Here is a 22,147-nt window from a genome sequence, read left to right on the forward strand (position 1 = left end):
GCACAAAGTGCTGAATTGTTTAGAAAGTTCTCAGATAGGCACCAAAGCATCTTGCTTCCAGCTCTTTGGGAAGCTAAGAAACAACTCGCTCGGCACAGTTCTCTTACAGCCTATCGGGAACATCTCTTACAAAGGCCTGTGAAACGCAGTTTCTTTGCAGGCCTGATCTGGCTGAAGTAGTTCTTCTGCACTGGGTGTGCTACGTTGCCCTTGAGCTTCAAGGCACAAAGTGCTGAATTGCTTCCAAAGGCGGAGATAGGCCCCAAAGCGTCTTGCTTCCAGCTCTTTGGGAAGCTAAGAAACAACTCGCTCTGCACAGTGCTCTTTCAGCCTACTGCGAACATCTCTTACAAAGGCCTGTGAAACGCAGTTTCTCTGCAGGCCTGACCTTGCTGAAGTAGAACTTCTGCTGTGGGTGTGCTACATTGCTCTAGAGCTTCAAGGCTGAAAGCCCTGCCTTGTTTCCAAAGGGAAAGATACGCCAAAAAGCATATTGCTTCCAGTTCTTTGGGAAGCTAAGAAACAAATCGCTCTGCACAGTGTTCTTACAGCCTACTGCGAACATCTCTTACAAAGGCCTGTGAAACGCATTTTCTTCGCTGCCCTGATCTGGCTGACGTTGAACTTCTGCTCTGCCGTGTGCTGCATTGCCCAGGAGATGCAAGGCACAAAGTCCTGCCTTGTTTGAGAATGGAGAGATAGGCCCCAAAGCATCTTGCTTCCAGCTCTTTCGGAAGCTAAGAAACAACACGCTCTGCACAGTGCTCTTACAGCCTACCGGGAACATCTCTTACAAAGGCCTGTGAAACGCAATGTCATTCTAGGCCTCCTCTGGCTGAAGTAGAACTTCTGCTCTGGGTCTGCTACATTGACCTAGAGCTTCAAGACTCAAAGCCCTGCCTTTTTTCCAAAGGGGAAGATAGGCCCCAAAGCATCTTGCTTCCTGCTCATTGGGAAGCTAAGAAACAACTCAGTCTGCACAGTGCTCTTACAGACAACTGGGAACATCTCTTCCAAAGGCCTGTGAAATGCAGTTTCTTGGCAGGCCTGATCTGGCTGAAGTAGAACTTCTGCGGTGGGTGTGCTACATTGCTCTAGAGCTTCAAGGCTGAAAGCCCTGCCTTGTTTCCAAAGGGAAAGATACGCCAAAAAGCATATTGCTTCCAGTTCTTTGGGAAGCTAAGAAACAAATCGCTCTGCACAGTGTTCTTACAGACTACTGGGAACATCTCTTACAAAGGCCCGTGAAACGCAGTTTCTTTGAAGGCCTGATCTATCTGAAGTAGAACTTCTGCTCTGGGTGTGCTACATTGCTCTAGAGCTTCAAGGCCCAAAGCCGTGCCTTGTTTCCAAAGGGGGAGATAGGCTCCAAAGCATCTTGCTTCCAGCTCTTTGGGAAGCTGAGAAACAACTCGCTGTCCACAGTGCTCTTACAGCCTACCGGGAAGATCTCTTACAAAGGCATGGGAAACGCAATTTCTTTGCAGGCCTGATCTGGCTGAAGTATAACTTCTGCTCTGGCTGTGCTATATTGCCCTAGAGATTCAAGGCACAAAGTGCTGAATTGTTTAGAAACTTCTCAGATAGGCACCAAAGCATCTTGCTTCCAGCTCTTTGGGAAGCTAAGAAACAACTCGCTCGGCACAGTTCTCTTACAGCCTATCGGGAACATCTCTTACAAAGGCCTGTGAAACGCAGTTTCTTTGCAGGCTGATCTGGCTGAGGTAGTTCTTCTGCACTGGGTGTGCTACGTTGCCCTTGAGCTTCAAGGCACAAAGTGCTGAATTGTTTCCAAAGGCGGAGATAGGCCCCAAAGCGTCTTGCTTCCAGCTCTTTGGGAAGCTAAGAAACAACTCGCTCTGCACAGTGCTCTTACAGCCTACTGCGAACATCTCTTACAAAGGCCTGTGAAACGCAGTTTCTCTGCAGGCCTGAACTGGCTGAAGTAGAACTTCTGCTGTGGGAGGGCTACATTGCTCTAGAGCTTCAAGGCTGAAAGCCCTGCCTTGTTTCCAAAGGGAAAGATACGCCAAAAAGCATATTGCTTCCAGTTCTTTGGGAAGCTAAGAAACAAATCGCTCTGCACAGTGTTCTTACAGCCTCATGGGAACATCTCTTGCAAAGGCCTGTGAAACGCCGTTTCTTTGCAGAGCTGATCTGGGTGAAGTAGAACTCCTGCTCTGGGTATGCTACATTGCCCTAGAGCTTCAAGGCGCAAAGCCCTGCCTTGTTCCCAAAGGGGGCGATAGGCCCCAAATCCTCTTGCATCCAGCTCTTTGGGAAGCTAAGAAACAACTCGCTCTGCACAGTGCTCTTACAGGCTACCTGGAACATCTCTTACAAAGGCCTGTGAAACGCATTTTCTTGGCTGCCCTGATCTGGCTGACGTTGAACTTCTGCTCTGCCGTGTGCTGCATTGCCCACATGATGCAAGGCGCAAAGACCTGCCTTGTTTGCGAATGGGGAGATAGGCCCCAAAGCATCTTGCTTCCAGCTCTTTCGGAAGCTAAGAAACAACTCGCTCTGCACAGTGCTCTTACAGCCTACCGGGAACATCTCTTACAAAGGCCTGTGAAACGCAATGTCATTCTAGGCCTCCTCTGGCTGAAGTAGAACTTCTGCTCGGGGTCTGCTACATTGCCCTAGAGCTTCAAGACTCAAAGCCCTGCCTTTTTTCCAAAGGGGAAGATAGGCCCCAAAGCATCTTGCTTCCAGCTCATTGGGAAGCTAAGAAACAACTCAGTCTGCACAGTGCTCTTACAGACAACTGGGAACATCTCTTCCAAAGGCCTGTGAAACGCAGTATCTTGGCAGGCCTGATCTGGCTGAAGTAGAACTTCTGCTGTGGGTGTGCTACATTGCTCTAGAGCTTCAAGGCTGAAAGCCCTGCCTTGTTTCCAAAGGGAAAGATACGCCAAAAAGCATATTGCTTCCAGTTCTTTGGGAAGCTAAGAAACAAATCGCTCTGCACAGTGTTCTTACAGACTACTGGGAACATCTCTTACAAAGGCCCGTGAAACGCAGTTTCTTTGAAGGCCTGATCTATCTGAAGTAGAACTTCTGCTCTGGGTGTGCTACATTGCCCCAGAGCTTCAAGGCCCAAAGCCGTGCCTTGTTTCCAAAGGGGGAGATAGGCTCCAAAGCATCTTGCTTCCAGCTCTTTGGGAAGCTGAGAAACAACTCGCTGTCCACAGTGCTCTTACAGCCTACCGGGAAGATCTCTTACAAAGGCATGGGAAACGCAATTTCTTTGCAGGCCTGATCTGGCTGAAGTATAACTTCTGCTCTGGCTGTGCTATATTGCCCTAGAGATTCAAGGCACAAAGTGCTGAATTGTTTAGAAACTTCTCAGATAGGCACCAAAGCATCTTGCTTCCAGCTCTTTGGGAAGCTAAGAAACAACTCGCTCGGCACAGTTCTCTTACAGCCTATCGGGTACATCTCTTACAAAGGCCTGTGAAACGCAGTTTCTTTGCAGGCTGATCTGGCTGAAGTAGTTCTTCTGCACTGGGTGTGCTACGTTGCCCTTGAGCTTCAAGGCACAAAGTGCTGAATTGTTTCCAAAGGCGGAGATAGGCCCCAAAGCGTCTTGCTTCCAGCTCTTTGGGAAGCTAAGAAACAACTCGCTCTGCACAGTGCTCTTTCAGCCTACTGCGAACATCTCTTACAAAGGCCTGTGAAACGCAGTTTCTCTGCAGGCCTGACCTGGCTGAAGTAGAACTTCTGCTGTGGGTGTGCTACATTGCTCTAGAGCTTCAAGGCTGAAAGCCCTGCCTTGTTTCCAAAGGGAAAGATACGCCATTAAGCATATTGCTTCCAGTTCTTTGGGAAGCTAAGAAACAAATCGCTCTGCACAGTGTTCTTACAGCCTACTGGGAACATCTCTTACAAAGGCCTGTGAAACGCATTTTCTTCGCTGCCCTGATCTGGCTGACGTTGAACTTCTGCTCTGCCGTGTGCTTCATTGCCCAGGAGATGCAAGGCACAAAGTCCTGCCTTGTTTGCGAATGGGGAGATAGGCCCCAAAGCATCTTGCTTCCAGCTCTTTCGGAAGCTAAGAAACAACTCGCTCTGCACAGTGCTCTTACAGCCTACCGGGAACATCTCTTACAAAGGCCTGTGAAACGCAATGTCATTCTAGGCCTCCTCTGGCTGAAGTAGAACTTCTGCTCTGGGTCTGCTACATTGCCCTAGAGCTTCAAGACTCAAAGCCCTGCCTTTTTTCCAAAGGGGAAGATAGGCCCCAAAGCATCTTGCTTCCAGCTCATTGGGAAGCTAAGAAACAACTCAGTCTGCACAGTGCTCTTACAGACAACTGGGAACATCTCTTCCAAAGGCCTGTGAAACGCAGTTTCTTGGCAGGCCTGATCTGGCTGAAGTAGAACTTCTGCTGTGGGTGTGCTACATTGCTCTAGAGCTTCAAGGCTGAAAGCCCTGCCTTGTTTCCAAAGGGAAAGATACGCCAAAAAGCATATTGCTTCCAGTTCTTTGGGAAGCTAAGAAACAAATCGCTCTGCACAGTGTTCTTACAGACTACTGGGAACATCTCTTACAAAGGCCCGTGAAACGCAGTTTCTTTGAAGGCCTGATCTATCTGAAGTAGAACTTCTGCTCTGGGTGTGCTACATTGCCCTAGAGCTTCAAGGCCCAAAGCCGTGCCTTGTTTCCAAAGGGGGAGATAGGCTCCAAAGCATCTTGCTTCCAGTTCTTTGGGAAGCTAAGAAACAACTCGCTCTGCACAGTTTTCTTACAGCCTATCGGGAACATCTCTTACAAAGGTCTGTGAAACGCAGTTTCTTTGCAGGCCTAATCTGGCTGAAGTAGTTCTTCTGCTCCGGGTGTGCTACGTTGCCCTTGAGCTTCAAGGCACAAAGTGCTGAATTCTTTCCAAAGGCGGAGATAGGCCCCAAAGCGTCTTGCTTCCAGCTCTCAAGGAAGCTAAGAAACAACTCGCTCTGCACAGAGCTCTTACAGACTACCGGGATCATCTCTTACAAAGGCCTTTGAAACGCATTTTCTTCGCTGCCCTGATCTGGCTGACGTTGAACTTCTGCTCTGCCGTGTGCTGCATTGCCCAGGAGATGCAAGGCACAAAGTCCTGCCTTGTTTGCGAAGGGGGAGATAGGCCCCAAAGCATCTTGCTTCCAGCTCTTTGGGAAGCTAAGAAACAACTCTCTCTGCACAGTGCTCTTACAGCCTACCGGGAACATCTCTTACAAAGACCTGTGAAACGCAATTTCATTCTAGGCCTACTCTGGCTGAAGTAGAACTTCTGCTCTGGGTCTGCTACATTGCCCTAGAGCTTCAAGACTCAAAGCCCTGCCTTGTTTCCAAACGGGAAGATAGGCCCCAAAGCATCTTGCTTCCAGCTCATTGGGAAGCTAAGAAACAACTCAGTCTGCACAGTGCTCTTACAGACAACTGGGAACATCTCTTACAAAGGCCTGTGAAACGCATTTTCTTGGCAGGCCTGATCTGGCTGAAGTAGAACTCCTGCTCTCGTGTGCTACATTGCCCTAGAGCATCAAGGCACAAAAACCTGCCTTGTGTCCAAAGTGGGAGATAGATCCCAAAGCAACTTGCTTCCATGTCTTTGGGAAGCTATGAAACAACTCGCTCTGCACAGTGCTCTTACATCCTTCAGGGAAAATCTCATACAAAGGCCCGTGAAACGCAGTTTCTTTGAAGGCCTGATCTATCTGAAGTAGAACTTCTGCTCTGGGTGTGCTACATTGCCCTAGAGCTTCAAGGCCCAAAGCCGTGCCTTGTTTCCAAAGGGGGAGATAGGCTCCAAAGCATCTTGCTTCCAGCTCTTTCGGAAGCTGAGAAACAACTCGCTGTCCACAGTGCTCTTACAGCCTACCGGGAACATCTCTTACAAAGGCCTGTGAAACGCAATTTCTTTGCAGGCCTGATATGGCTGAAGTATAACTTCTGCTCTGGCTGTGCTATATTGCCCTAGAGATTCAAGGCACAAAGTGCTGAATTGTTTAGAAAGTTCTCAGATAGGCACCAAAGCATCTTGCTTCCAGCTCTTTGGGAAGCTAAGAAACAACTCGCTCGGCACAGTTCTCTTACAGCCTATCGGGAACATCTCTTACAAAGGCCTGTGAAACGCAGATTCTTTGCAGGCCTGATCTGGCTGAAGTATAACTTCTGCTCTGGCTGTGCTATATTGCCCTAGAGATTCAAGGCACAAAGTGCTGAATTGTTTAGAAACTTCTCAGATAGGCACCAAAGCATCTTGCTTCCAGCTCTTTGGGAAGCTAAGAAACAACTCGCTCGGCACAGTTCTCTTACAGCCTATCGGGAACTTCTCTTACAAAGGCCTGTGAAACGCAGTTTCTTTGCAGGCTGATCTGGCTGAGGTAGTTCTTCTGCACTGGGTGTGCTACGTTGCCCTTGAGCTTCAAGGCACAAAGTGCTGAATTGTTTCCAAAGGCGGAGATAGGCCCCAAAGCGTCTTGCTTCCAGCTCTTTGGGAAGCTAAGAAACAACTCGCTCTGCACAGTGCTCTTACAGCCTACTGCGAACATCTCTTACAAAGGCCTGTGAAACGCAGTTTCTCTGCAGGCCTGAACTGGCTGAAGTAGAACTTCTGCTGTGGGAGGGCTACATTGCTCTAGAGCTTCAAGGCTGAAAGCCCTGCCTTGTTTCCAAAGGGAAAGATACGCCAAAAAGCATATTGCTTCCAGTTCTTTGGGAAGCTAAGAAACAAATCGCTCTGCACAGTGTTCTTACAGCCTCATGGGAACATCTCTTGCAAAGGCCTGTGAAACGCCGTTTCTTTGCAGAGCTGATCTGGGTGAAGTAGAACTCCTGCTCTGGGTATGCTACATTGCCCTAGAGCTTCAAGGCGCAAAGCCCTGCCTTGTTCCCAAAGGGGGCGATAGGCCCCAAATCCTCTTGCATCCAGCTCTTTGGAAAGCTAAGAAACAACTCGCTCTGCACAGTGCTCTTACAGGCTACCTGGAACATCTCTTACAAAGGCCTGTGAAACGCATTTTCTTGGCTGCCCTGATCTGGCTGACGTTGAACTTCTGCTCTGCCGTGTGCTGCATTGCCCACATGATGCAAGGCGCAAAGACCTGCCTTGTTTGCGAATGGGGAGATAGGCCCCAAAGCATCTTGCTTCCAGCTCTTTCGGAAGCTAAGAAACAACTCGCTCTGCACAGTGCTCTTACAGCCTACCGGGAACATCTCTTACAAAGGCCTGTGAAACGCAATGTCATTCTAGGCCTCCTCTGGCTGAAGTAGAACTTCTGCTCGGGGTCTGCTACATTGCCCTAGAGCTTCAAGACTCAAAGCCCTGCCTTTTTTCCAAAGGGGAAGATAGGCCCCAAAGCATCTTGCTTCCAGCTCATTGGGAAGCTAAGAAACAACTCAGTCTGCACAGTGCTCTTACAGACAACTGGGAACATCTCTTCCAAAGGCCTGTGAAACGCAGTATCTTGGCAGGCCTGATCTGGCTGAAGTAGAACTTCTGCTGTGGGTGTGCTACATTGCTCTAGAGCTTCAAGGCTGAAAGCCCTGCCTTGTTTCCAAAGGGAAAGATACGCCAAAAAGCATATTGCTTCCAGTTCTTTGGGAAGCTAAGAAACAAATCGCTCTGCACAGTGTTCTTACAGACTACTGGGAACATCTCTTACAAAGGCCCGTGAAACGCAGTTTCTTTGAAGGCCTGATCTATCTGAAGTAGAACTTCTGCTCTGGGTGTGCTACATTGCCCCAGAGCTTCAAGGCCCAAAGCCGTGCCTTGTTTCCAAAGGGGGAGATAGGCTCCAAAGCATCTTGCTTCCAGCTCTTTGGGAAGCTGAGAAACAACTCGCTGTCCACAGTGCTCTTACAGCCTACCGGGAAGATCTCTTACAAAGGCATGGGAAACGCAATTTCTTTGCAGGCCTGATCTGGCTGAAGTATAACTTCTGCTCTGGCTGTGCTATATTGCCCTAGAGATTCAAGGCACAAAGTGCTGAATTGTTTAGAAACTTCTCAGATAGGCACCAAAGCATCTTGCTTCCAGCTCTTTGGGAAGCTAAGAAACAACTCGCTCGGCACAGTTCTCTTACAGCCTATCGGGTACATCTCTTACAAAGGCCTGTGAAACGCAGTTTCTTTGCAGGCTGATCTGGCTGAAGTAGTTCTTCTGCACTGGGTGTGCTACGTTGCCCTTGAGCTTCAAGGCACAAAGTGCTGAATTGTTTCCAAAGGCGGAGATAGGCCCCAAAGCGTCTTGCTTCCAGCTCTTTGGGAAGCTAAGAAACAACTCGCTCTGCACAGTGCTCTTTCAGCCTACTGCGAACATCTCTTACAAAGGCCTGTGAAACGCAGTTTCTCTGCAGGCCTGACCTGGCTGAAGTAGAACTTCTGCTGTGGGTGTGCTACATTGCTCTAGAGCTTCAAGGCTGAAAGCCCTGCCTTGTTTCCAAAGGGAAAGATACGCCATTAAGCATATTGCTTCCAGTTCTTTGGGAAGCTAAGAAACAAATCGCTCTGCACAGTGTTCTTACAGCCTACTGGGAACATCTCTTACAAAGGCCTGTGAAACGCATTTTCTTCGCTGCCCTGATCTGGCTGACGTTGAACTTCTGCTCTGCCGTGTGCTGCATTGCCCAGGAGATGCAAGGCACAAAGTCCTGCCTTGTTTGCGAATGGGGAGATAGGCCCCAAAGCATCTTGCTTCCAGCTCTTTCGGAAGCTAAGAAACAACTCGCTCTGCACAGTGCTCTTACAGCCTACCGGGAACATCTCTTACAAAGGCCTGTGAAACGCAATGTCATTCTAGGCCTCCTCTGGCTGAAGTAGAACTTCTGCTCTGGGTCTGCTACATTGCCCTAGAGCTTCAAGACTCAAAGCCCTGCCTTTTTTCCAAAGGGGAAGATAGGCCCCAAAGCATCTTGCTTCCAGCTCATTGGGAAGCTAAGAAACAACTCAGTCTGCACAGTGCTCTTACAGACAACTGGGAACATCTCTTCCAAAGGCCTGTGAAACGCAGTTTCTTGGCAGGCCTGATCTGGCTGAAGTAGAACTTCTGCTGTGGGTGTGCTACATTGCTCTAGAGCTTCAAGGCTGAAAGCCCTGCCTTGTTTCCAAAGGGAAAGATACGCCAAAAAGCATATTGCTTCCAGTTCTTTGGGAAGCTAAGAAACAAATCGCTCTGCACAGTGTTCTTACAGACTACTGGGAACATCTCTTACAAATGCCTGTGAAACGCAGTTTCTTTGCAGAGCTGATCTGGGTGAAGTAGAACTCCTGCTCTGGGTATGCTACATTGCCCTAGAGCTTCAAGGCGCAAAGCCCTGCCTTGTTCCCAAAGGGGGCGATAGGCCCCAAATCATCTTGCATCCAGCTCTTTGGGAAGCTAAGAAACAACTCGCTCTGCACAGTGCTCTTACAGGCTACCTGGAACATCTCTTACAAAGGCCTGTGAAACGCATTTTCTTCGCTGCCCTGATCTGGCTGACGTTGAACTTCTGCGCTGCCGTGTGCTGCATTGCCCACATTATGCAAGGCGCAAAGTCCTGCCTTGTTTGCGAATGGGGAGATAGGCCCCAAAGCATCTTGCTTCCAGCTCTTTCGGAAGCTAAGAAACAACTCGCTCTGCACAGTGCTCTTACAGCCTACCGGGAACATCTCTTACAAAGGCCTGTGAAACGCAATTTCATTCTAGGCCTCCTCTGGCTGAAGTAGAACTTCTGCTCTGGGTCTGCTACATTGCCCTAGAGCTTCAAGACTCAAAGCCCTGCCTTGTTTCCAAAGGGGAAGATAGGCCCCAAAGCATCTTGCTTCCAGCTCATTGGGAAGCTAAGAAACAACTCAGTCTGCACAGTGCTCTTACAGACAACTGGGAAAATCTCTTCCAAAGGCCTGTGAAACACAGTTTCTTGGCAGGCCTGATCTGGCTGAAGTAGAACTTCTGCGGTGGGTGTGCTACATTGCTCTAGAGCTTCAAGGCTGAAAGCCCTGCCTTGTTTCCAAAGGGAAAGATACGCCAAAAAGCATATTGCTCCCAGTTCTTTGGGAAGCTAAGAAACAAATCGCTCTGCACAGTGTTCTTACAGACTACTGGGAACATCTCTTACAAAGGCCCGTGAAACGCAGTTTCTTACAAGGCCTGATCTATCTGAAGTAGAACTTCTGCTCTGGGTGTGCTACATTGCCCTAGAGATTCAAGGCCCACAGCCGTGCCTTGTTTCCAAGGGGGGAGATAGGCTCCAAAGCATCTTGCTTCCAGCTCTTTGGGAAGCTAAGAAACAACTCGCTCTGCACAGTGCTCTTACAGCCTACCGGGAACATCTCTTACAAAGGCCTGTGAAACGCAATTTCATTCTAGGCCTCCTCTGGCTGAAGTAGAACTTCTGCTCTGCCATGTGCTACATTGCCCTAGAGCTTCAAGACTCAAAGCCCTGACTTGTTTCCAAAGGGGAAGATAGGCCCCAAAGCATCTTGCTTCCAGCTCATTGGGAAGCTAAGAAACAACTCAGTCTGCACAGTGCTCTTACAGACAACTGGGAACATCTCTTCCAAAGGCCTGTGAAACGCAGTTTCTTGGCAGGCCTGATCTGGTTGAAGTAGAACTTCTGCGGTGGGTGTGCTACATTGCTCTAGAGCTTCAAGGCTGAAAGCCCTGCCTTGTTTCCAAAGGGAATGATACGCCAAAAAGCATATTGCTTCCAGTTCTTTGGGAAGCTAAGAAACAAATCGCTCTGCACAGTGTTCTTACAGACTACTGGGAACATCTCTTACAAAGGCCCGTGAAACGCAGTTTCTTTGAAGGCCTGATCTATCTGAACTAGAACTTCTGCTCTGGGTGTGCTACATTGCCCTAGAGCTTCAAGGCCCAAAGCCGTGCCTTGTTTCCAAAGGGGGAGATAGGCTCCAAAGCATCTTGCTTCCAGCTCTTTGGGAAGCTAAGAAACAACTCGCTCTGCACAGTTTTCTTACAGCCTATCGGGAACATCTCTTACAAAGGTCTGTGAAACGCAGTTTCTTTGCAGGCCTGATCTGGCTGAAGTAGTTCTTCTGCTCCGGGTGTGCTACGTTGCCCTTGAGCTTCAAGGCACAAAGTGCTGAATTGTTTCCAAAGGCGGAGATAGGCCCCAAAGCGTCTTGCTTCCAGCTCTCAAGGAAGCTAAGAAACAACTCGCTCTGCACAGAGCTCTTACAGACTACCGGGATCATCTCTTACAAAGGCCTTTGAAACGCATTTTCTTCGCTGCCCTGATCTGGCTGACGTTGAACTTCTGCTCTGCCGTGTGCTGCATTGCCCAGGAGATGCAAGGCACAAAGTCCTGCCTTGTTTGCGAAGGGGGAGATAGGCCCCAAAGCATCTTGCTTCCAGCTCTTTGGGAAGCTAAGAAACAACTCTCTCTGCACAGTGCTCTTACAGCCTACCGGGAACATCTCTTACAAAGACCTGTGAAACGCAATTTCATTCTAGGCCTACTCTGGCTGAAGTAGAACTTCTGCTCTGGGTCTGCTACATTGCCCTAGAGCTTCAAGACTCAAAGCCCTGCCTGGTTTCCAAACGGGAAGATAGGCCCCAAAGCATCTTGCTTTCAGCTCATTGGGAAGCTAAGAAACAACTCAGTCTGCACAGTGCTCTTACAGACAACTGGGAACATCTCTTACAAAGGCCTGTGAAACGCATTTTCTTGGCAGGCCTGATCTGGCTGAAGTAGAACTCCTGCTCTCGTGTGCTACATTGCCCTAGAGCATCAAGGCACAAAAACCTGCCTTGTGTCCAAAGTGGGAGATAGATCCCAAAGCAACTTGGTTCCATGTCTTTGGGAAGCTATGAAACAACTCGCTCTGCACAGTGTCTTACATCCTTCAGGGAAAATCTCATACAAAGGCCCGTGAAACGCAGTTTCTTTGAAGGCCTGATCTATCTGAAGTAGAACTTCTGCTCTGGGTGTGCTACATTGCCCTAGAGCTTCAAGGCCCAAAGCCGTGCCTTGTTTCCAAAGGGGGAGATAGGCTCCAAAGCATCTTGCTTCCAGCTCTTTCGGAAGCTGAGAAACAACTCGCTGTCCACAGTGCTCTTACAGCCTACCGGGAACATCTCTTACAGAGGCCTGTGAAACGCAATTTCTTTGCAGGCCTGATCTGGCTGAAGTATAACTTCTGCTCTGGCTGTGCTATATTGCCCTAGAGATTCAAGGCACAAAGTGCTGAATTGTTTAGAAACTTCTCAGATAGGCACCAAAGCATCTTGCTTCCAGCTCTTTGGGAAGCTAAGAAACAACTCGCTCGGCACAGTTCTCTTACAGCCTATCGGGAACATCTCTTACAAAGGCCTGTGAAACGCAGTTTCTTTGCAGGCCTGATCTGGCTGAAGTAGTTCTTCTGCACTGGGTGTGCTACGTTGCCCTTGAGCTTCAAGGCACAAAGTGCTGAATTGCTTCCAAAGGCGGAGATAGGCCCCAAAGCGTCTTGCTTCCAGCTCTTTGGGAAGCTAAGAAACAACTCGCTCTGCACAGTGCTCTTTCAGCCTACTGCGAACATCTCTTACAAAGGCCTGTGAAACGCAGTTTCTCTGCAGGCCTGACCTGGCTGAAGTAGAACTTCTGCTGTGGGTGTGCTACATTGCTCTAGAGCTTCAAGGCTGAAAGCCCTGCCTTGTTTCCAAAGGGAAAGATACGCCAAAAAGCATATTGCTTCCAGTTCTTTGGGAAGCTAAGAAACAAATCGCTCTGCACAGTGTTCTTACAGCCTACTGGGAACATCTCTTACAAAGGCCTGTGAAACGCATTTTCTTCGCTGCCCTGATCTGGCTGACGTTGAACTTCTGCTCTGCCGTGTGCTGCATTGCCCAGGAGATGCAAGGCACAAAGTCCTGCCTTGTTTGCGAATGGGGAGATAGGCCACAAAGCATCTTGCTTCCAGCTCTTTCGGAAGCTAAGAAACAACTCGCTCTGCACAGTGCTCTTACAGCCTACCGGGAACATCTCTTACAAAGGCCTGTGAAACGCAATGTCATTCTAGGCCTCCTCTGGCTGAAGTAGAACTTCTGCTCGGGGTCTGCTACATTGCCCTAGAGCTTCAAGACTCAAAGCCCTGCCTTTTTTCCAAAGGGGAAGATAGGCCCCAAAGCATCTTGCTTCCAGCTCATTGGGAAGCTAAGAAACAACTCAGTCTGCACAGTGCTCTTACAGACAACTGGGAACATCTCTTCCAAAGGCCTGTGAAACGCAGTATCTTGGCAGGCCTGATCTGGCTGAAGTAGAACTTCTGCTGTGGGTGTGCTACATTGCTCTAGAGCTTCAAGGCTGAAAGCCCTGCCTTGTTTCCAAAGGGAAAGATACGCCAAAAAGCATATTGCTTCCAGTTCTTTGGGAAGCTAAGAAACAAATCGCTCTGCACAGTGTTCTTACAGACTACTGGGAACATCTCTTACAAAGGCCCGTGAAACGCAGTTTCTTTGAAGGCCTGATCTATCTGAAGTAGAACTTCTGCTCTGGGTGTGCTACATTGCCCCAGAGCTTCAAGGCCCAAAGCCGTGCCTTGTTTCCAAAGGGGGAGATAGGCTCCAAAGCATCTTGCTTCCAGCTCTTTGGGAAGCTGAGAAACAACTCGCTGTCCACAGTGCTCTTACAGCCTACCGGGAAGATCTCTTACAAAGGCATGGGAAACGCAATTTCTTTGCAGGCCTGATCTGGCTGAAGTATAACTTCTGCTCTGGCTGTGCTATATTGCCCTAGAGATTCAAGGCACAAAGTGCTGAATTGTTTAGAAACTTCTCAGATAGGCACCAAAGCATCTTGCTTCCAGCTCTTTGGGAAGCTAAGAAACAACTCGCTCGGCACAGTTCTCTTACAGCCTATCGGGTACATCTCTTACAAAGGCCTGTGAAACGCAGTTTCTTTGCAGGCTGATCTGGCTGAAGTAGTTCTTCTGCACTGGGTGTGCTACGTTGCCCTTGAGCTTCAAGGCACAAAGTGCTGAATTGTTTCCAAAGGCGGAGATAGGCCCCAAAGCGTCTTGCTTCCAGCTCTTTGGGAAGCTAAGAAACAACTCGCTCTGCACAGTGCTCTTTCAGCCTACTGCGAACATCTCTTACAAAGGCCTGTGAAACGCAGTTTCTCTGCAGGCCTGACCTGGCTGAAGTAGAACTTCTGCTGTGGGTGTGCTACATTGCTCTAGAGCTTCAAGGCTGAAAGCCCTGCCTTGTTTCCAAAGGGAAAGATACGCCATTAAGCATATTGCTTCCAGTTCTTTGGGAAGCTAAGAAACAAATCGCTCTGCACAGTGTTCTTACAGCCTACTGGGAACATCTCTTACAAAGGCCTGTGAAACGCATTTTCTTCGCTGCCCTGATCTGGCTGACGTTGAACTTCTGCTCTGCCGTGTGCTTCATTGCCCAGGAGATGCAAGGCACAAAGTCCTGCCTTGTTTGCGAATGGGGAGATAGGCCCCAAAGCATCTTGCTTCCAGCTCTTTCGGAAGCTAAGAAACAACTCGCTCTGCACAGTGCTCTTACAGCCTACCGGGAACATCTCTTACAAAGGCCTGTGAAACGCAATGTCATTCTAGGCCTCCTCTGGCTGAAGTAGAACTTCTGCTCTGGGTCTGCTACATTGCCCTAGAGCTTCAAGACTCAAAGCCCTGCCTTTTTTCCAAAGGGGAAGATAGGCCCCAAAGCATCTTGCTTCCAGCTCATTGGGAAGCTAAGAAACAACTCAGTCTGCACAGTGCTCTTACAGACAACTGGGAACATCTCTTCCAAAGGCCTGTGAAACGCAGTTTCTTGGCAGGCCTGATCTGGCTGAAGTAGAACTTCTGCTGTGGGTGTGCTACATTGCTCTAGAGCTTCAAGGCTGAAAGCCCTGCCTTGTTTCCAAAGGGAAAGATACGCCAAAAAGCATATTGCTTCCAGTTCTTTGGGAAGCTAAGAAACAAATCGCTCTGCACAGTGTTCTTACAGACTACTGGGAACATCTCTTACAAAGGCCCGTGAAACGCAGTTTCTTTGAAGGCCTGATCTATCTGAAGTAGAACTTCTGCTCTGGGTGTGCTACATTGCCCTAGAGCTTCAAGGCCCAAAGCCGTGCCTTGTTTCCAAAGGGGGAGATAGGCTCCAAAGCATCTTGCTTCCAGTTCTTTGGGAAGCTAAGAAACAACTCGCTCTGCACAGTTTTCTTACAGCCTATCGGGAACATCTCTTACAAAGGTCTGTGAAACGCAGTTTCTTTGCAGGCCTAATCTGGCTGAAGTAGTTCTTCTGCTCCGGGTGTGCTACGTTGCCCTTGAGCTTCAAGGCACAAAGTGCTGAATTCTTTCCAAAGGCGGAGATAGGCCCCAAAGCGTCTTGCTTCCAGCTCTCAAGGAAGCTAAGAAACAACTCGCTCTGCACAGAGCTCTTACAGACTACCGGGATCATCTCTTACAAAGGCCTTTGAAACGCATTTTCTTCGCTGCCCTGATCTGGCTGACGTTGAACTTCTGCTCTGCCGTGTGCTGCATTGCCCAGGAGATGCAAGGCACAAAGTCCTGCCTTGTTTGCGAAGGGGGAGATAGGCCCCAAAGCATCTTGCTTCCAGCTCTTTGGGAAGCTAAGAAACAACTCTCTCTGCACAGTGCTCTTACAGCCTACCGGGAACATCTCTTACAAAGACCTGTGAAACGCAATTTCATTCTAGGCCTACTCTGGCTGAAGTAGAACTTCTGCTCTGGGTCTGCTACATTGCCCTAGAGCTTCAAGACTCAAAGCCCTGCCTTGTTTCCAAACGGGAAGATAGGCCCCAAAGCATCTTGCTTCCAGCTCATTGGGAAGCTAAGAAACAACTCAGTCTGCACAGTGCTCTTACAGACAACTGGGAACATCTCTTACAAAGGCCTGTGAAACGCATTTTCTTGGCAGGCCTGATCTGGCTGAAGTAGAACTCCTGCTCTCGTGTGCTACATTGCCCTAGAGCATCAAGGCACAAAAACCTGCCTTGTGTCCAAAGTGGGAGATAGATCCCAAAGCAACTTGCTTCCATGTCTTTGGGAAGCTATGAAACAACTCGCTCTGCACAGTGCTCTTACATCCTTCAGGGAAAATCTCATACAAAGGCCCGTGAAACGCAGTTTCTTTGAAGGCCTGATCTATCTGAAGTAGAACTTCTGCTCTGGGTGTGCTACATTGCCCTAGAGCTTCAAGGCCCAAAGCCGTGCCTTGTTTCCAAAGGGGGAGATAGGCTCCAAAGCATCTTGCTTCCAGCTCTTTCGGAAGCTGAGAAACAACTCGCTGTCCACAGTGCTCTTACAGCCTACCGGGAACATCTCTTACAAAGGCCTGTGAAACGCAATTTCTTTGCAGGCCTGATATGGCTGAAGTATAACTTCTGCTCTGGCTGTGCTATATTGCCCTAGAGATTCAAGGCACAAAGTGCTGAATTGTTTAGAAAGTTCTCAGATAGGCACCAAAGCATCTTGCTTCCAGCTCTTTGGGAAGCTAAGAAACAACTCGCTCGGCACAGTTCTCTTACAGCCTATCGGGAACATCTCTTACAAAGGCCTGTGAAACGCAGATTCTTTGCAGGCCTGATCTGGCTGAAGTATAACTTCTGCTCTGGCTGTGCTATATTGCCCTAGAGATTCAAGGCACAAAGTGCTGAATTGTTTAGAAACTTCTCAGATAGGCACCAAAGCATCTTGCTTCCAGCTCTTTGGGAAGCTAAGAAACAACTCGCTCGGCACAGTTCTCTTACAGCCTATCGGGAACTTCTCTTACAAAGGCCTGTGAAACGCAGTTTCTTTGCAGGCTGATCTGGCTGAGGTAGTTCTTCTGCACTGGGTGTGCTACGTTGCCCTTGAGCTTCAAGGCACAAAGTGCTGAATTGTTTCCAAAGGCGGAGATAGGCCCCAAAGCGTCTTGCTTCCAGCTCTTTGGGAAGCTAAGAAACAACTCGCTCTGCACAGTGCTCTTACAGCCTACTGCGAACATCTCTTACAAAGGCCTGTGAAACGCAGTTTCTCTGCAGGCCTGAACTGGCTGAAGTAGAACTTCTGCTGTGGGAGGGCTACATTGCTCTAGAGCTTCAAGGCTGAAAGCCCTGCCTTGTTTCCAAAGGGAAAGATACGCCAAAAAGCATATTGCTTCCAGTTCTTTGGGAAGCTAAGAAACAAATCGCTCTGCACAGTGTTCTTACAGCCTCATGGGAACATCTCTTGCAAAGGCCTGTGAAACGCCGTTTCTTTGCAGAGCTGATCTGGGTGAAGTAGAACTCCTGCTCTGGGTATGCTACATTGCCCTAGAGCTTCAAGGCGCAAAGCCCTGCCTTGTTCCCAAAGGGGGCGATAGGCCCCAAATCCTCTTGCATCCAGCTCTTTGGGAAGCTAAGAAACAACTCGCTCTGCACAGTGCTCTTACAGGCTACCTGGAACATCTCTTACAAAGGCCTGTGAAACGCATTTTCTTGGCTGCCCTGATCTGGCTGACGTTGAACTTCTGCTCTGCCGTGTGCTGCATTGCCCACATGATGCAAGGCGCAAAGACCTGCCTTGTTTGCGAATGGGGAGATAGGCCCCAAAGCATCTTGCTTCCAGCTCTTTCGGAAGCTAAGAAACAACTCGCTCTGCACAGTGCTCTTACAGCCTACCGGGAACATCTCTTACAAAGGCCTGTGAAACGCAATGTCATTCTAGGCCTCCTCTGGCTGAAGTAGAACTTCTGCTCGGGGTCTGCTACATTGCCCTAGAGCTTCAAGACTCAAAGCCCTGCCTTTTTTCCAAAGGGGAAGATAGGCCCCAAAGCATCTTGCTTCCAGCTCATTGGGAAGCTAAGAAACAACTCAGTCTGCACAGTGCTCTTACAGACAACTGGGAACATCTCTTCCAAAGGCCTGTGAAACGCAGTATCTTGGCAGGCCTGATCGGGCTGAAGTAGAACTTCTGCTGTGGGTGTGCTACATTGCTCTAGAGCTTCAAGGCTGAAAGCCCTGCCTTGTTTCCAAAGGGAAAGATACGCCAAAAAGCATATTGCTTCCAGTTCTTTGGGAAGCTAAGAAACAAATCGCTCTGCACAGTGTTCTTACAGACTACTGGGAACATCTCTTACAAAGGCCCGTGAAACGCAGTTTCTTTGAAGGCCTGATCTATCTGAAGTAGAACTTCTGCTCTGGGTGTGCTACATTGCCCTAGAGCTTCAAGGCCCAAAGCCGTGCCTTGTTTCCAAAGGGGGAGATAGGCTCCAAAGCATCTTGCTTCCAGTTCTTTGGGAAGCTAAGAAACAACTCGCTCTGCACAGTTTTCTTACAGCCTATCGGGAACATCTCTTACAAAGGTCTGTGAAACGCAGTTTCTTTGCAGGCCTAATCTGGCTGAAGTAGTTCTTCTGCTCCGGGTGTGCTACGTTGCCCTTGAGCTTCAAGGCACAAAGTGCTGAATTCTTTCCAAAGGCGGAGATAGGCCCCAAAGCGTCTTGCTTCCAGCTCTCAAGGAAGCTAAGAAACAACTCGCTCTGCACAGAGCTCTTACAGACTACCGGGATCATCTCTTACAAAGGCCTTTGAAACGCATTTTCTTCGCTGCCCTGATCTGGCTGACGTTGAACTTCTGCTCTGCCGTGTGCTGCATTGCCCAGGAGATGCAAGGCACAAAGTCCTGCCTTGTTTGCGAAGGGGGAGATAGGCCCCAAAGCATCTTGCTTCCAGCTCTTTGGGAAGCTAAGAAACAACTCTCTCTGCACAGTGCTCTTACAGCCTACCGGGAACATCTCTTACAAAGACCTGTGAAACGCAATTTCATTCTAGGCCTACTCTGGCTGAAGTAGAACTTCTGCTCTGGGTCTGCTACATTGCCCTAGAGCTTCAAGACTCAAAGCCCTGCCTTGTTTCCAAACGGGAAGATAGGCCCCAAAGCATCTTGCTTCCAGCTCATTGGGAAGCTAAGAAACAACTCAGTCTGCACAGTGCTCTTACAGACAACTGGGAACATCTCTTACAAAGGCCTGTGAAACGCATTTTCTTGGCAGGCCTGATCTGGCTGAAGTAGAACTCCTGCTCTCGTGTGCTACATTGCCCTAGAGCATCAAGGCACAAAAACCTGCCTTGTGTCCAAAGTGGGAGATAGATCCCAAAGCAACTTGCTTCCATGTCTTTGGGAAGCTATGAAACAACTCGCTCTGCACAGTGCTCTTACATCCTTCAGGGAAAATCTCATACAAAGGCCCGTGAAACGCAGTTTCTTTGAAGGCCTGATCTATCTGAAGTAGAACTTCTGCTCTGGGTGTGCTACATTGCCCTAGAGCTTCAAGGCCCAAAGCCGTGCCTTGTTTCCAAAGGGGGAGATAGGCTCCAAAGCATCTTGCTTCCAGCTCTTTCGGAAGCTGAGAAACAACTCGCTGTCCACAGTGCTCTTACAGCCTACCGGGAACATCTCTTACAAAGGCCTGTGAAACGCAATTTCTTTGCAGGCCTGATATGGCTGAAGTATAACTTCTGCTCTGGCTGTGCTATATTGCCCTAGAGATTCAAGGCACAAAGTGCTGAATTGTTTAGAAAGTTCTCAGATAGGCACCAAAGCATCTTGCTTCCAGCTCTTTGGGAAGCTAAGAAACAACTCGCTCGGCACAGTTCTCTTACAGCCTATCGGGAACATCTCTTACAAAGGCCTGTGAAACGCAGATTCTTTGCAGGCCTGATCTGGCTGAAGTATAACTTCTGCTCTGGCTGTGCTATATTGCCCTAGAGATTCAAGGCACAAAGTGCTGAATTGTTTAGAAACTTCTCAGATAGGCACCAAAGCATCTTGCTTCCAGCTCTTTGGGAAGCTAAGAAACAACTCGCTCGGCACAGTTCTCTTACAGCCTATCGGGAACTTCTCTTACAAAGGCCTGTGAAACGCAGTTTCTTTGCAGGCTGATCTGGCTGAGGTAGTTCTTCTGCACTGGGTGTGCTACGTTGCCCTTGAGCTTCAAGGCACAAAGTGCTGAATTGTTTCCAAAGGCGGAGATAGGCCCCAAAGCGTCTTGCTTCCAGCTCTTTGGGAAGCTAAGAAACAACTCGCTCTGCACAGTGCTCTTACAGCCTACTGCGAACATCTCTTACAAAGGCCTGTGAAACGCAGTTTCTCTGCAGGCCTGAACTGGCTGAAGTAGAACTTCTGCTGTGGGAGGGCTACATTGCTCTAGAGCTTCAAGGCTGAAAGCCCTGCCTTGTTTCCAAAGGGAAAGATACGCCAAAAAGCATATTGCTTCCAGTTCTTTGGGAAGCTAAGAAACAAATCGCTCTGCACAGTGTTCTTACAGCCTCATGGGAACATCTCTTGCAAAGGCCTGTGAAACGCCGTTTCTTTGCAGAGCTGATCTGGGTGAAGTAGAACTCCTGCTCTGGGTATGCTACATTGCCCTAGAGCTTCAAGGCGCAAAGCCCTGCCTTGTTCCCAAAGGGGGCGATAGGCCCCAAATCCTCTTGCATCCAGCTCTTTGGGAAGCTAAGAAACAACTCGCTCTGCACAGTGCTCTTACAGGCTACCTGGAACATCTCTTACAAAGGCCTGTGAAACGCATTTTCTTGGCTGCCCTGATCTGGCTGACGTTGAACTTCTGCTCTGCCGTGTGCTGCATTGCCCACATGATGCAAGGCGCAAAGACCTGCCTTGTTTGCGAATGGGGAGATAGGCCCCAAAGCATCTTGCTTCCAGCTCTTTCGGAAGCTAAGAAACAACTCGCTCTGCACAGTGCTCTTACAGCCTACCGGGAACATCTCTTACAAAGGCCTGTGAAACGCAATGTCATTCTAGGCCTCCTCTGGCTGAAGTAGAACTTCTGCTCGGGGTCTGCTACATTGCCCTAGAGCTTCAAGACTCAAAGCCCTGCCTTTTTTCCAAAGGGGAAGATAGGCCCCAAAGCATCTTGCTTCCAGCTCATTGGGAAGCTAAGAAACAACTCAGTCTGCACAGTGCTCTTACAGACAACTGGGAACATCTCTTCCAAAGGCCTGTGAAACGCAGTATCTTGGCAGGCCTGATCGGGCTGAAGTAGAACTTCTGCTGTGGGTGTGCTACATTGCTCTAGAGCTTCAAGGCTGAAAGCCCTGCCTTGTTTCCAAAGGGAAAGATACGCCAAAAAGCATATTGCTTCCAGTTCTTTGGGAAGCTAAGAAACAAATCGCTCTGCACAGTGTTCTTACAGACTACTGGGAACATCTCTTACAAAGGCCCGTGAAACGCAGTTTCTTTGAAGGCCTGATCTATCTGAAGTAGAACTTCTGCTCTGGGTGTGCTACATTGCCCCAGAGCTTCAAGGCCCAAAGCCGTGCCTTGTTTCCAAAGGGGGAGATAGGCTCCAAAGCATCTTGCTTCCAGCTCTTTGGGAAGCTGAGAAACAACTCGCTGTCCACAGTGCTCTTACAGCCTACCGAGAAGATCTCTTACAAAGGCATGGGAAACGCAATTTCTTTGCAGGCCTGATCTGGCTGAAGTATAACTTCTGCTCTGGCTGTGCTATATTGCCCTAGAGATTCAAGGCACAAAGTGCTGAATTGTTTAGAAACTTCTCAGATAGGCACCAAAGCATCTTGCTTCCAGCTCTTTGGGAAGCTAAGAAACAACTCGCTCGGCACAGTTCTCTTACAGCCTATCGGGTACATCTCTTACAAAGGCCTGTGAAACGCAGTTTCTTTGCAGGCTGATCTGGCTGAAGTAGTTCTTCTGCACTGGGTGTGCTACGTTGCCCTTGAGCTTCAAGGCACAAAGTGCTGAATTGTTTCCAAAGGCGGAGATAGGCCCCAAAGCGTCTTGCTTCCAGCTCTTTGGGAAGCTAAGAAACAACTCGCTCTGCACAGTGCTCTTTCAGCCTACTGCGAACATCTCTTACAAAGGCCTGTGAAACGCAGTTTCTCTGCAGGCCTGACCTGGCTGAAGTAGAACTTCTGCTGTGGGTGTGCTACATTGCTCTAGAGCTTCAAGGCTGAAAGCCCTGCCTTGTTTCCAAAGGGAAAGATACGCCATTAAGCATATTGCTTCCAGTTCTTTGGGAAGCTAAGAAACAAATCGCTCTGCACAGTGTTCTTACAGCCTACTGGGAACATCTCTTACAAAGGCCTGTGAAACGCATTTTCTTCGCTGCCCTGATCTGGCTGACGTTGAACTTCTGCTCTGCCGTGTGCTGCATTGCCCAGGAGATGCAAGGCACAAAGTCCTGCCTTGTTTGCGAATGGGG

The sequence above is a fragment of the Equus asinus genome, chromosome 1 (genome assembly GCF_041296235.1).
Source record: "Equus asinus isolate D_3611 breed Donkey chromosome 1, EquAss-T2T_v2, whole genome shotgun sequence".
Classification (NCBI taxonomy): Eukaryota; Metazoa; Chordata; class Mammalia; order Perissodactyla; family Equidae; genus Equus; species Equus asinus.